The 12902-nt window shown below is 44.7% G+C and overlaps 1 protein-coding gene across 9 annotated transcripts in view; it reads right to left on the bottom strand.

Moving 5' to 3' along the window:
- LOC134347038 (amyloid-beta A4 precursor protein-binding family A member 1-like) overlaps positions 1–12902 on the bottom strand; it is a 199336-nt gene that overhangs the window by 129417 nt on the left and 57017 nt on the right. For 3 of the 9 annotated variants that reach the window (XM_063049059.1, XM_063049060.1, XM_063049061.1), the window contains exon 2: positions 8320–8400. The exons of the other annotated variants lie outside the window; for them this stretch is intronic. The gene's annotated coding sequence lies outside the window, so the exon portion shown is untranslated. The remainder of the gene's footprint in view (positions 1–8319; positions 8401–12902) is intronic. 9 annotated transcript variants of the gene reach the window in all.

Here is a 12902-nt window from a genome sequence, read left to right as displayed (position 1 = left end):
GCACTGCAGCATAACAAAGGAGGAACCAGTCAATGCAAATCCTTGGGATCTAATACACAGGCATTCAGTTCATTATGTCTGTGCCAGCATTTTGATGGAACTCTCCCACTCCCTTTCTCTTTTCCCCCTTAGTTCTGCAATTTTTAAACACGTATTAGCAAATTCCCTTTTAAAGTTACCATTGTATTTGTATTCATTATCCTTTACTGGCAGTGCATCACAAATCTGTTTGGGGGGGGGAGGTGCAGAGAGGACCTCACCTAGCACATGGGTCTTCTGCCAGTTCATTTCAGATGACTCTCAAGGGGTCAGTAACAACAATTATATTTATATAGCACTTTAAATGAAGGAAAGCATGTCACAGTACCCCACAGGAACATTTGCAAAGTGAAGTTCTTTCTAAGAGATACTTAGCCTGAGGACCAAACACTTCCACGGTCCTGGGAGAAGGGAAGGGTAGAGAGCTTTAGGAAAGAAACTGAGGGATAGGGCCTTAGAAAGCAACTGATTAAATTTGGACATGATCATGAGGAAGACAGAGTTTGAGAAGAGCAGAGATCTTGTAAGATGCACAGATATAATCAGGCATCACAACCTATGTTCCCTCTAAGCTGTGCGAGTGTGCGCGCACACACGTTTTTCAACCAAAGGAAATTAATGTGCGCACAAAAGGTTAGTTACCTAAAATAATCTAGTAATTAATAATTATACTTATTGAAAATAATCTTTTAGCTAAATGTTTCTGTTAGTCGGTTTTTCAAATACCACAACGCACATCACTAATTTACGTCGCCCCACCTTTCCTCTTCCGGTTTGTACGGCGGCATCCATCTTTGGTGGATAGTGTTCATATCATAAAGTTTACAAAGATCTGTTTCAAATCCTGCAGATAGCTTACTAAGTTTTTAGTAAATACTGTCACAAGAAATTGATAAACATCACATACAAAGTAGCTTTACAAGTTTTAAGTGATGTCTTTGATGAGCTGGCTGCACTGTGCAAGATTCTGAAAAACAGTGGCCTGATGATACCTATTGATTCACTTCATTTTGCACGAGGCTCAATTAACAATATAAGAAAGCAGCATCTGGGAGACAATGTTTTGTGGAGTGACAAAGTTAAAGTTTTGCTAAGCTAACAACATGAAGAAAACGTCACAGTAGATACAAGTTCGCTGTTGACTTTTATAAATAGTCTTTGTGTTCATTTAGAAGAAAGGCTTCCTGAAGATGAGGTATAAGAATGGTCAGCTTTTGATTTCTCCGCAATTGCAGATTGTGACTTCACATTTGGCAGTGAACAAGTTAATGCCTTATGTCTTAAATATCATGATTTTCTAGCTGAAAATACTGTAATAGACAGTTCAATAATTTCAAATTTTCCATGCAAGAATTAAATCCAAACTGATTTCAAACTTTGCTCAAATGGTGGCATTTGTACTTCAAAATGAACAGTTTTGCGACCTTGCACAGTTGATGGACATTGGGGGAACCCTTCTTGTGTCTAGTGCGGACTGTGAGCGAGGTTTTAGCCTAATGAATCAACTCAAAAATAAGCTGAGTAACCGTTTAGGTGAATGTCATTTGGGTATGTTACTGAGAATCAAAATCTATCAATTGGATGGAAGTTCTAATAGTCTAGATAGAGTTTACAAAGAATGGGTAAATGCCAAAGACAGGAGAGAGAAAAAAATAACTAAGTGACTTAAATATGTATGTTATTTTGTTGTTATTCTGTGCAGTTTTATGTCAAATATTTTGCAAACCTACGTAAACGGTGCCATCACACATCAAAGTTGCCGGTGAACGCAGCAGGCCAGGCAGCATCTCTAGGAAGAGGTACAGTCGACGTCTCCGGCCGAGACCCTTCCTCAGGCCCGAAACGTCCACTGTACCTCTTCCTAGAGATGCTGCCTGGCCTGCTGCGTTCACCAGCAAATTTGATGTGTGTTGCTTGAATTTCCAGCATCTGCAGAATTCCTCCTGTAAACCGTGCCATGTGTGCATTCAGTGCACTTATAAGCCACAGGAAAAAAATTTACACAACATAAGATTTTTGTGCACACTATTAAAAATTAGAGGGAACATTGATCACAACTAACACATCAGCTGCCTCACATTGCCAGATACCCAAAGCTGAGTCCTGAATTTCGGTTCTGTGTGGAGTTTGCTGTGGGACCGTGTGTGTGTTCTGTCACATCCCCAGGACCACTGTAAGTGGACTCTACTGTTCAGGTATGCGGTAGAAACTGCAGGGATTTGATGGTCACGTGGGTAGCAAAACAACAGCCGTGCAAATGGGTCGCTATTGGCTAGCATGTACTCAGGGGACTTAAAGGCCTGTTTCCGTGGGTCGTGTAAGTCTGCATCACTATGACTTGAGAAATGGAAAATTCTTGAGATACGGGTCACAAATGGCAGCCGGTCGCAATCTAAATCACATTCGCTGGAGAGCACAAGGCCAGTAGTAATTAGTTGAAGGACGTACATTATTGCATTTAGGGCAGCAATGGAGATCCTCTATCTCTGTCTGACTTTGGCCATCTTCTCATCATGCCCCAGTTATGGTTCTGGGTCCTCAGTTGCAGAAAGATATAGAAGTGTTCTTCACTACTGTTTACTTATCAATTTTTTTGACCAGTCAGTGTTGTTACCCCTGAGCTGAACCCCCAAACCTGGAGTACAGTGCACCACTCAGTCTGACCTCTACCTTTTGACCTGTTTGGCATGGGACACTCTACTAAGAGCCACAGAACAAGGACCTGACTTCAGCCAACATAGATCTCCAGGTCATTGAGGCATGCAAACCTCCAAACACTACAAGACTGGAGGAAATAGTTGAAGGAGTCCCACTCAAAAATGTTCTCATCTGTGGTCAGTTTTTGGTATTGTATTTCCACCACCTTCCTCCACATCACCACCATCTTTGCTTGCCTGATATTCACCAACTGACTGAGCAGAATTTTCTCAGCTCCTTATGCGCAAATTCCATTCCCTCACCAATTCTATCCTGTTCCCTGGCAATTGCCACAGAATGAACTAGACTTCAGCCTTAATCTTATTCAGCACCATTTGCTTGAGATCTGCTACTTCAACCTCAGGAGCACCCCCCTACTCTGCCCCAGTTTATCTGCTGCTGAAACCATCACTCATACTTCTACTGCTCCAGTTGATCAATTGCAATTCAATCCTCAAACACAAGGAAATCTGCAGATGCTGGAATTTCAAGCAACACACATAAAATTTGCTGGTGAACGCAGCAGGCCAGGCAGCATCTATAAGAAGAGATACAGTCAACATTTCGGGCTGAGACCCTTCGTCAGGACTAACTGAAGGAAGAGCTAGTAAGAGATTTGAAAGTGGGAGGAGGAGGGGGAGATCGAAAATGATAGGAGAAGACAGGAGGGGGAGGGATGGAGCCAAGAGCTGGACAGTTGATTGGCAAAAGGGATATGAGAGGATCATGGGACGGGAGGCCCAGGGAGAAATCCTGACCATTCTTCCTCTATAAGCCTCATGCACCTCCTTGCTTCCTTCACTCCAGCACAGCCAACCGTCCCTACAGCTGCCAAAACTGCAAGCTCTGGAATTCTCCACCAAATCCTCCCTTTCCATCCATTTCTCCTCAAGATCCCACTTTGAGCAATTTCTTATCATCTGCCCTGCTACCACCCCTTGAAACGTAATGTCACATTTTGTTTGACAATACTGTTGTGAAGTACCATATTATATTACATTTCGTTAAAAATTACATTCAGATGGAAGTTACAAAATGGGTCAATCTACACATTACCAAAAGCTAATCTGAAGTTGACACAGCGGCGCAGTTGATAAGAGCTGCCGTCTCACAGCGCCAGAGACGCTGGGTGCTGACTCGGTGAGGTTTTCATATTCTCCCTGTGATCATCTGGGCTTCCTCCCACATCCCAAAAAGGTAAAGCTACCGTTGTATATTGTCCCTCGTGAATAGGCAAGTGATAGAATCTGAAAGGAGTTGATGACAATGTGGAGAGAATAAAGGTGGAATTGGTGTAAAAACTGTGCAGATTCAGTGGGCACAGTTTCATGCTCTGTCTCTCTATGGATAATCCAACTAAATTCCATCGGTTCTATAATGTTGAGGCAGTAATCTGGCCTTCTGCCTTTGAGTAGCAACTTCATTCCCATCACTAGCTCATGGTACCAGAGAAGTATCTGCACTGCTATAATAGGGTTCTTGTAAGCACATCGACAAAGCAACATGAAACGACTACTCAGAAATAAAATAACCATCTATATTACAAACAGGGTAGCAAGACCTCAAATTCTCAGTCACCTCTGCAACACAGCCTCATTTCTTTTCCACATATTAACACCAAGTTCAGTAGCCCCTCATCATCAGTGAATCACTATGAAGCACCATGATTGTTGAATTTCAGCAGCCAATTTACACACAGAAAGCTCCCACAACAGCAATATAGTCATTAGATTAGATTCAAGATTAGATTCAACTTTGTCATTGTGCCGAGTACAGATACAAAGCCAATGAAATGCATTTAGCATCTGACCAGAAATGCAAAGGATAGTGTTATTTACAAAATAACTGCGAATATAAAGTGCTACAGCACACAAATATAAAAGTACTGAAATAGTACAATATGGATGCAATACTGCTTAGTGCTGTGATGAGAGGTTCAGCAGTGTCACAGCCTCAGGGAAGAAGCTCTTCCTGTGCCTGCTGGTGCGGGAGCGGAGGCTCCTGTAGCACCTACCGGATGGGAGGAGAGTAAAAAGTCCATGGTTAGGGTGAGATGCATCCCTGATAATGCTTTTCGCCCTACCCAGGCAGCATTTATGGTAGATGTTCTCAATGGTGGGCAATTGGGTGCCGATAATCCACTGGGATTATTTTGGTAAACAGAATGTTGTTAGAGAATAGCAGTGAACACTCTTTCGAGCAGTATAAAATGGCAGAGTTTTCTGTTGTACGTTCTTCTCTCAGACCTGATGCAGGGTTTAAACTACAAGTGTCGACAATCTTCCCCCTTTTGCCCCTCCCCCACCACTGCTGCTGTTTGACCGGCCGAGTTCATCCAGCAGATTGTTGCTTCAGGTTCGAGTGTCTGCCGTCTCTGAGTCTCTCCAGCATGTCTAATCACCACTGACACACCAACCCTTCTCTGATCATCATCTCAGGGCAACATCACCCTATAAAGATCCACCCACCTCAGTCATGGTAACTTGAATTAATTCACATCCGTTCTGAGGCACCCTGATCAGAATTTAACACTAACCCCACACTTGAGATATCAGCAACACGTGACCAGAGGTGTTTGGTCAAGGAGGAATGCTTGAATGAAGGTCTTACAGTTGAGGGGGCCGAACATTTCTCAAAAGGGGTGGACAACTGGGTTTGTGCACCCCTTCCCACCACCCATGCCTTTGACGTACAACAGTGCCAAATTTAAAAGCATTCACTCTGCAACTCTGTGCCAAGTCACTGAATTACAAATGTAGTGGGTGTTAAGCACCAGGGTGCTGAGAGCTCCTTTAATATATTTAAATTTTATGCTACTTAATTGCACAGACTGAGTGCCAGTTAACAAGCTCAACCTGTATTACAGTTCAAGATTTCACAAAGCAGCTGGTAAACATGGAAAGGCGTTTCAGGAGTAAAGTCACTGGATCAGCCAATCCTCAAGTTTCTTTTGCAATTTGTTTTTAACTTTACCATCCAAATGAAACTTTCATAACTTGTACAAAATCCCTTCACCCTACTTCCAAGATCTCTGCTCTCCCCCAAACTCTGGATTCTTGCTCATTCTGCATAAATTGATGCAGGAAGTTACAACCACATGTGGGGAAGAGAAGAGGCAGCTGTCTACAAAACTTAGTATTAAGTGTCAAAGACTATAATGTGTCCAGGTGGATGAGATGCTGTTCCTCAAAATTACACTGGGCATCAATGGAACAGTACAGGGGGAATTGATGACTATGGTGGGTCTGCATTCAAGTGTTCAAGACAAACCCAGGGGCTCAATATTGTATTTAACAATTTCGGGCAACTACCTTTTTGATAGATAGATAGATAGATCTCTTTCTCTCTCTCTCTCTCTCTCTCTCCCCCCCTCCCCCCACAGCTGTGGCTGTACTTTTTCTAATTTGATTTTTCCTCCACTTTTCTTTTGTCCCTAACTGTCAAAGCAATTGTTACTGTGATAACAAAGGTTACAAATAGTCCTGTGTTCTCTCCGCCTTCCCTTCACAACAACTCAAAACACATTTGTCTTTTTACTGGAAATACAAGAGTCTACAGATGCTGGAACCTAGAACAGCATACCAGAGGTGCTGTCAGTGGGGCAAGCAACATTAATGGAGTGAAATGAACAATCAACATTTTGGGTTGAGTTCCTTCACCTGCACTAGACTTCTGGGGTCCACTCAACAACTTTTCACTGTTCCTATTCTGATGAAAGGCTTTTGACTGAAACTACTCAGTTTCTTTCCCCCAGATGCTGCCTGACCTGCTGAGCACTTCTATCGTTCCTGTTTTTTTTGTTTCCAACGTCCAGTTTTATTTTGCTGCAGGAACAGAATAAAAACTGATGCTGCATTCTGAGAGTTGCAGATGCGCTGAGTACAATCAACCAATTCAAGTTTTGGTTTTACTCTGCATAGACACATAAAACCTGTCAATCAATGCTGGCGTTCAATCATCCTCAGGTACGTGCACTCACTGGGTTGTGGATGAACTGACTTGCAGAAATCCAATTTCAGGAAAATTCTTCCATGTCAAAGATATGCTGCCCTTTGGGGAAAAAACGAATCATTGCAATCTGAAGACAGCAGCACATTTTCTTCTCCCTACCTAGAAATTGAGTGATTTCTTTTCCTATCAATAATCCACAATATCTGCATGCATAGGGTTGCTGGAAATGCTGTTAGCTCTACACTACCATGGAAATACTACAATCCTACTAGAAAGTAATTTGATGCTTCTTCTACACATCAAGCAACAAGCAAAAACATCCCCACAGAAATTCTTTCTATCTACTGGAATCAGTAATAGTTAATAGTCTAAACTCAGCAATACAACTAGAGAAGATATTTGACACAAGATGAAAGACAAGCTCCTTATTTTGCAGCTACGTCACCTTGTTCATGGCTCGTTCCCTCGATGGCAACATCCCAACATCCATCCCATTAAACAACCTTTAGGATCTTATAATGTTGAATAAGGTAGCCCCTCAAATCTTTTAATCTCCAGAGAACACAAAGCCAATTGTCCAGCTTTTCTTGAAGGACACAGAACAGGGCTAAATTGGGCAGAAGGGCCACTCTCCATACTGTGTAAATCCATAAGAATCACAATAGTAAAACAGTGGAGTTAGAGACAGAGACAGAAACACAAACGCATTCTGATACGCACCAAAACAAACAGGCACACACACAAAAACAGAGTTGCATACAGTCTTACAAACTCAGCCCAACACAAACATTATGAGATTGTTAACTTACTAGGGATGGAAGCTTCTAACACAAACTACAAATTCTACGTTGTGACCACCGAGGAAATGCACAATTGACTTCCAATTCCACAGATCAGCAGTCTTGCCTCTCTGAAAGATGATCTCAGTCAAAATGTACACATGGATTAACACTTCACTAATCAGCAACATTAGTTTGCCTGAACATTATCGTTCTTCCTTAAAAACGCAATCCCAAGAATTTATTAGTCTCATGTACAGTGCTGAAAGAAAAACAGGAAGTAGTACAGGGGACAAGCCCTCAACAAATTTAGGAACATTCTTGCCACAAAAATAGATTGTCCAGTTATGTCCACCATACAATTCAATTCCAATAACAAGTCACACAGAAAAGGGAATGAGAGACAAACAGTGAGTCACACGCTCACTGTCAGTCTCTCATTGGACACAAGCTTGGCTAGCACTACTAGCATTTCTGCCCAGGGCAAAACGGCCCGTAGATGGCGCTGACTATTCACAGCCTTCAAAGCAGTCAAGACCCATCTTGTCATTAGGGATGGGGTCATTCCTACCTCCAGCGAGTCCACATCAAGTAATACATCAACACCACTCTCTCTTAGCATCTCATATACACCAACCTGAAAACTTGGCCCTGCATGCCATTCACCAATCTACCAACTGCCCCAACAGACCACCACAACCTTGGGAAAGCAGCCAGCATAATCTAAGGCCCCTCCCACTTAAATCCTTCTCTACTCTCCCTTCAATCTGGCAGAAGATACAAAGGCTTAAAATGCATACCACCAGCCTCTAGGACAGCTTCAATCTCCCTGTTCTAAATCTCCTGAACGTACCTCTCATAGGATAAAAGTGAACTCTTGATCTCTCAGCAACACGCACAAAATGCTGGAGGAACTCAGCAGGCCAGGCAGCATCTATGGAAAAGAGTAAACAGTTGACGTTTCAGGCAGAGACCTTTCAGCAGGACTGTATCAGAATGTACTTAGATTTATTGTATCTGTGTATATATGACAATAATAAACCAATTACTGGTTCCTTACAGACCAGGAAGGGGGTAATGGGTACCATCTCCCACTACCTATTAAACGCTCCCAATGGTGTGTGCCTCAAACAGCCTCTGAAAACCAAGTCCAGCTCCTGACCTTCACATGAGGCTTAGTCACTAGCTGACTGGCAATTCCCACAACGCTGTCGGTACCAAACTGTATCAGTCTCTGATATTCCTTTGGGTTCATCAGATGCGTGACGGGAAGGTGTTTGCTGCATGGCAACAGCTTGCTCTTCATACCGTACTGCCCAGGCTTGTGTATCTAGGCAGCTAGGATGCAACACCCATGGTCGATACTGGCTGACGGAGACTTCACAAACCTAAAACTCACAATATAGGCCTTTCTGCCAACCCTCCACCCATCCCTCAAACAGCATCACCTACCACCTTGTACTTCTTCCTCCCCTCCCCCCCCCCCCACCTTCCTGCTCTGACTTCTCATCTTTATTTCCAGTCCTGAAGAAGGGCCTCGCCCAGAAACATTGACTGTTTACTCTTTTCCATAGACGCTGCCTGGCCCGCTGCGTTCCTCCAGCATTTTGTGTGTGTTCCTTCGGATCGCAAGATCACTTGGGCAGAGCTTTGGAGACTGAAGCCCTTCCACATTTCTTTCCTTCTGCGGTCCCTACACCATCACAGCTGCCCACACGGGGGCTGAGAGAGGACCCTAACTGCAAGCTTTGTGGTCAGCAGGGTTCACTGGCACACATATACATACTGTCAGGATGCAAAACAGCTTTAACACAGGACGGTATAGGTGGCGCCACGACAAGGTCCTGCTGTCCCTTACTGACACACTGGAGCAAGAGAGGTGTAAAAAGAGGCCAGGTGGCAGAGAAGCAAACAGGCAGTCATTTTCATCAAGAAGAGGGCCACGCCAGTGTAACGTTACAGAGAAGCCATTTTATTATTATCAGTTAACAGTTACCATTGCAGTTACTATTACTGAGAACCCAACACCAGTCATATCAAAAAGGCCTAAGTCTAATCTTCTGCAAATTGCCAAATCATGGGACGTGAGGGTCAATGTGGGGATGAAGTTGTAGTTCCTGGAAGTGGTGCAAACCACACTTTGACCAGACATCGTGGAACACTGAAGACAAGAAAATCATCCTGGTGGTGCTCACAGTACCATGGGAAGAAGGATGTGAGAAGGATCACAAGAGGAAGGCCCTGAAGTACCAGTCCTTAGTCCAGGAGCACAGGGACAAAGGATGGCAGATGTGGCTATTCTATGTGGAGATTAGCTGTAGAGGGTTCCCGGCAAGGTCAGTATAGAGGTTGCTGACTGCACTGGTCCTTGATGAAAAAACCAAGAGCCAAGCAGTTCGCAGGATGGGGGAAGAAGCAGAAAGAGCCTCTTGCTGGATATGGAGCAGGTGAGAGGAGTTGAGCTGGAAGTCGGGAGCAGATGTGCAGTGACTTGGCCCCCACTGCTGACCCATCAGCTGGAGCATGTAGTGGTTAGGGGTCGAAACACTCCATGAAGGTTGGGCACCAACTGATGACATCTGCCCCTGGCTAAAGGCTACAGTTACCTCATCAGGTAACTAAAGAGAGTACCCCTGTGTGTGATGCCAGCAAGCGTGTGTTACTTGGATTTCCAGCATCTGCGGATCTTCTTGTGTTCTTGATCTCTCAGTCTACCTTAGTTCTGGCCCTTGGACTTTGTCTCTGGTCTTTCTCTGTAACTGTAACTCTACTGTTTTTGCTTTTCCATTTATACTGCCTGGAATGGAGTTAGGTTTATTGTATAAAGTATAAAGGCATCTGTTAGTCTTGCGAGATCATGGATCTGCACCTGGAAAGTCTTCACTCTCCAGGACACAGGCCTGGGCAAGGCTGTATGGAAGACCAGCAGTTGCCCATGCTGCAAGTCTCCCCTCTCCACGACACCAATGTTGTCCAAGGGAAGGGCATTAGGACCCATACAGCTTGGCACCAGTGTCATCACAGAGCAATATGTGATTAAGTTTATTGTATCTGTGTATATATCACAATAATGAACCAATTACTCCCACAGTGGACCTTTCTGCCAGCCATCTGCCTATCCCTCTACGTTGTGGCCACTTGTCACATCTCCTCATCCTGACTGGCTGGTTCCCTCCCTTTTCTCACAGCAGGTGAATGATCCATATCTTGACCCAAATCAGAGCACGTGAGCAAGTGAGTGCGCAAGAGAAATCAGTCAATAGCTATACTGAGTAAGTGACAGAGCAAGAGACAAATGTCAAAACAGAAATAATAGTGGTTTATTTACATACAATGGTTTTCACTACAGATTGTGTCTACTAACACCCAGGTTACGTGTCTCTTGTCCAGTGGCAGCCTGTGTCAACAAGGGTTGTAAGGGGGTGGACTCAGGATGTTAATGAGGCACTGCAGGAGTACTTTGAGAGGACGGACTGGGATGTGTTATGTGAGCCACACAGGAAGGACATTAACAAAATGACTGATTGTATCACAGACTATACCAAGTTCTGTGAGAACACCATCCTGCCAGGCGGGACTGTACCTGAAAGAACTTTTGAATATGAAGAAGAATGTCTTCAGATCTGGAGATAGAAAAGTACTGATGTAAAGCTGAGAGAATGCAGAGACTCCTACAAGAGGAAGCTGGAGTACAAGCTCCCGCAGAATAGCATAAGGGAGGTGTGGTTGGGCATGAAGCAGATCACTGGCTTTCAAGGTTAAGGAAAGGAAGATCGAGGGCTGCCTGGATAGGACCAACAAACTGAACTTGTTTTTCAACAGGTTCAGCACGGGAACTCCTGCTGTGCCTTCCCCCACTTACCCACACCACACACCCTCCCTGCCTTTAAAGCCTTCTCCCTCCCCTCTGGTGAGTGCTTGTGTTCCAACCCCACCCCCTCCAACTTTGGAGTATCCTGTCTCCATGGGAATGACCACCCTCCCCCGGCTGACTGTGACTGCAGGTCAGGCTAAGAGACAGCTGGAGAGACTACATCAAGGCAAGGCTGCTGGAGCAGATGGTATCAGCCCCAGGGTACTGAAGGCCTGTGCCAGCCAGCTGTCTGATATCTTGCAGCACCTTTACAATCTGAGTCTGAGTCAGTTAAAGATAGTGGTGCTATGAAAGACTTCCTGGTTGGCTCCTGTACCCAAGAAGGTGACTCCATCTGAACTTAACAACCACAGACCAATTGCCCTCACATTTCATATGATGAAGGTGCTGTAGAGGCAGGTCCTGACTTGCCTTGGACTGCAGGTGAGATTTTCATTGTACCCTCTACAGTTTGCTTCCCAACCTCATGTGGGAGTGGATGATGCCATCATCTACCCATTGCAGGGAGCTCACTCCCACCAGGAAGATGCTGGTGGCATTGTGAGAATCACATTTTTTGATTTCTCTAGCCACTTCAATACAATCCAGCCACTTCTTCTGAACAAGAAGCTGCAAAGGATGTGCATAGACAAATCCACTATCTCCTAGATTACTGACTACCCAACAGAGAGCCCCAGTTTGTACGGCTGAGTAGTTCGTTTTCTTTTTCTCTCTCTCTCTCTCTGAGATGGTGGTGAGTGGCACTGGAGAACAAGGCACTGTCCTGTCTCCATTTCTGTACACACCATACACCCCAGACTTTCAGTACAACTCTGAGTCTTGCCACTTGCAGAAGTTCTCTGATGACTCTGCGGTGGTTGGGTGTATCAGAGATGGGCAGGATTCAGAGTACAGAGTAGTGGTGGTCAAATTTGTGGAGTGGTGCTGGAGGGATCACCTGCTCCTGAATGTGGCCAAACCAGGGAGATGGTGATTGATTTTAGGAGGAAGAGGACTGATGAGTACTGCATACATTCTGGGACAAGTTGCAGTGGTGGAGGAGTACAAATACTTGGCTGTTCACCTCAACATGTTCCTAAAGTTGCCATAGCCAGGGGTGGTAGTGGGAATAATCTCCCACTATCTATAAAGTGCTCCAAATGGTGTGCATCTCTAACAACCAAGTCCAACTCTTGGCCTTCACATGTGGCTTAGCTACTAGGCCCAGTGGAACTGTTTCTACTGACAAGAGAAGGGGTAAAGACGGACCACTGGTGCCTCAAAACCACTTGCTTTGGGCAGGTGGGGCTTATCAGCCTTGTACAGCAGCCCGCCTAGGAGAAGGAAAACTCTAATTTTAAACCTCCGCTGCCTTGCGTCCATGGGAAAGGTTTCGGGAGTAAACCCCGAGGAAGAAATCCAGAGCCAAGGTCCCTAAGGCAGTTTAACGTTGTTTATTCTGGCAACCTCTGTGACGACACTGGTGACAAGCTGTATCGGCGCTTGCCCCTCCCTTGCACTACATCAGTGACGTGGAGAGGGGGAACCCACTGCATGGGCAACAGTCAGTTCTTCAAATCTTC

This window comes from Mobula hypostoma, chromosome 5, assembly GCF_963921235.1.
Source record: "Mobula hypostoma chromosome 5, sMobHyp1.1, whole genome shotgun sequence".
Lineage (NCBI taxonomy): Eukaryota > Metazoa > Chordata > Chondrichthyes > Myliobatiformes > Myliobatidae > Mobula > Mobula hypostoma.
The sequence above is the reverse complement of the archived record's forward strand: the minus strand, read 5'-3'. Positions and strand labels throughout refer to the sequence as shown.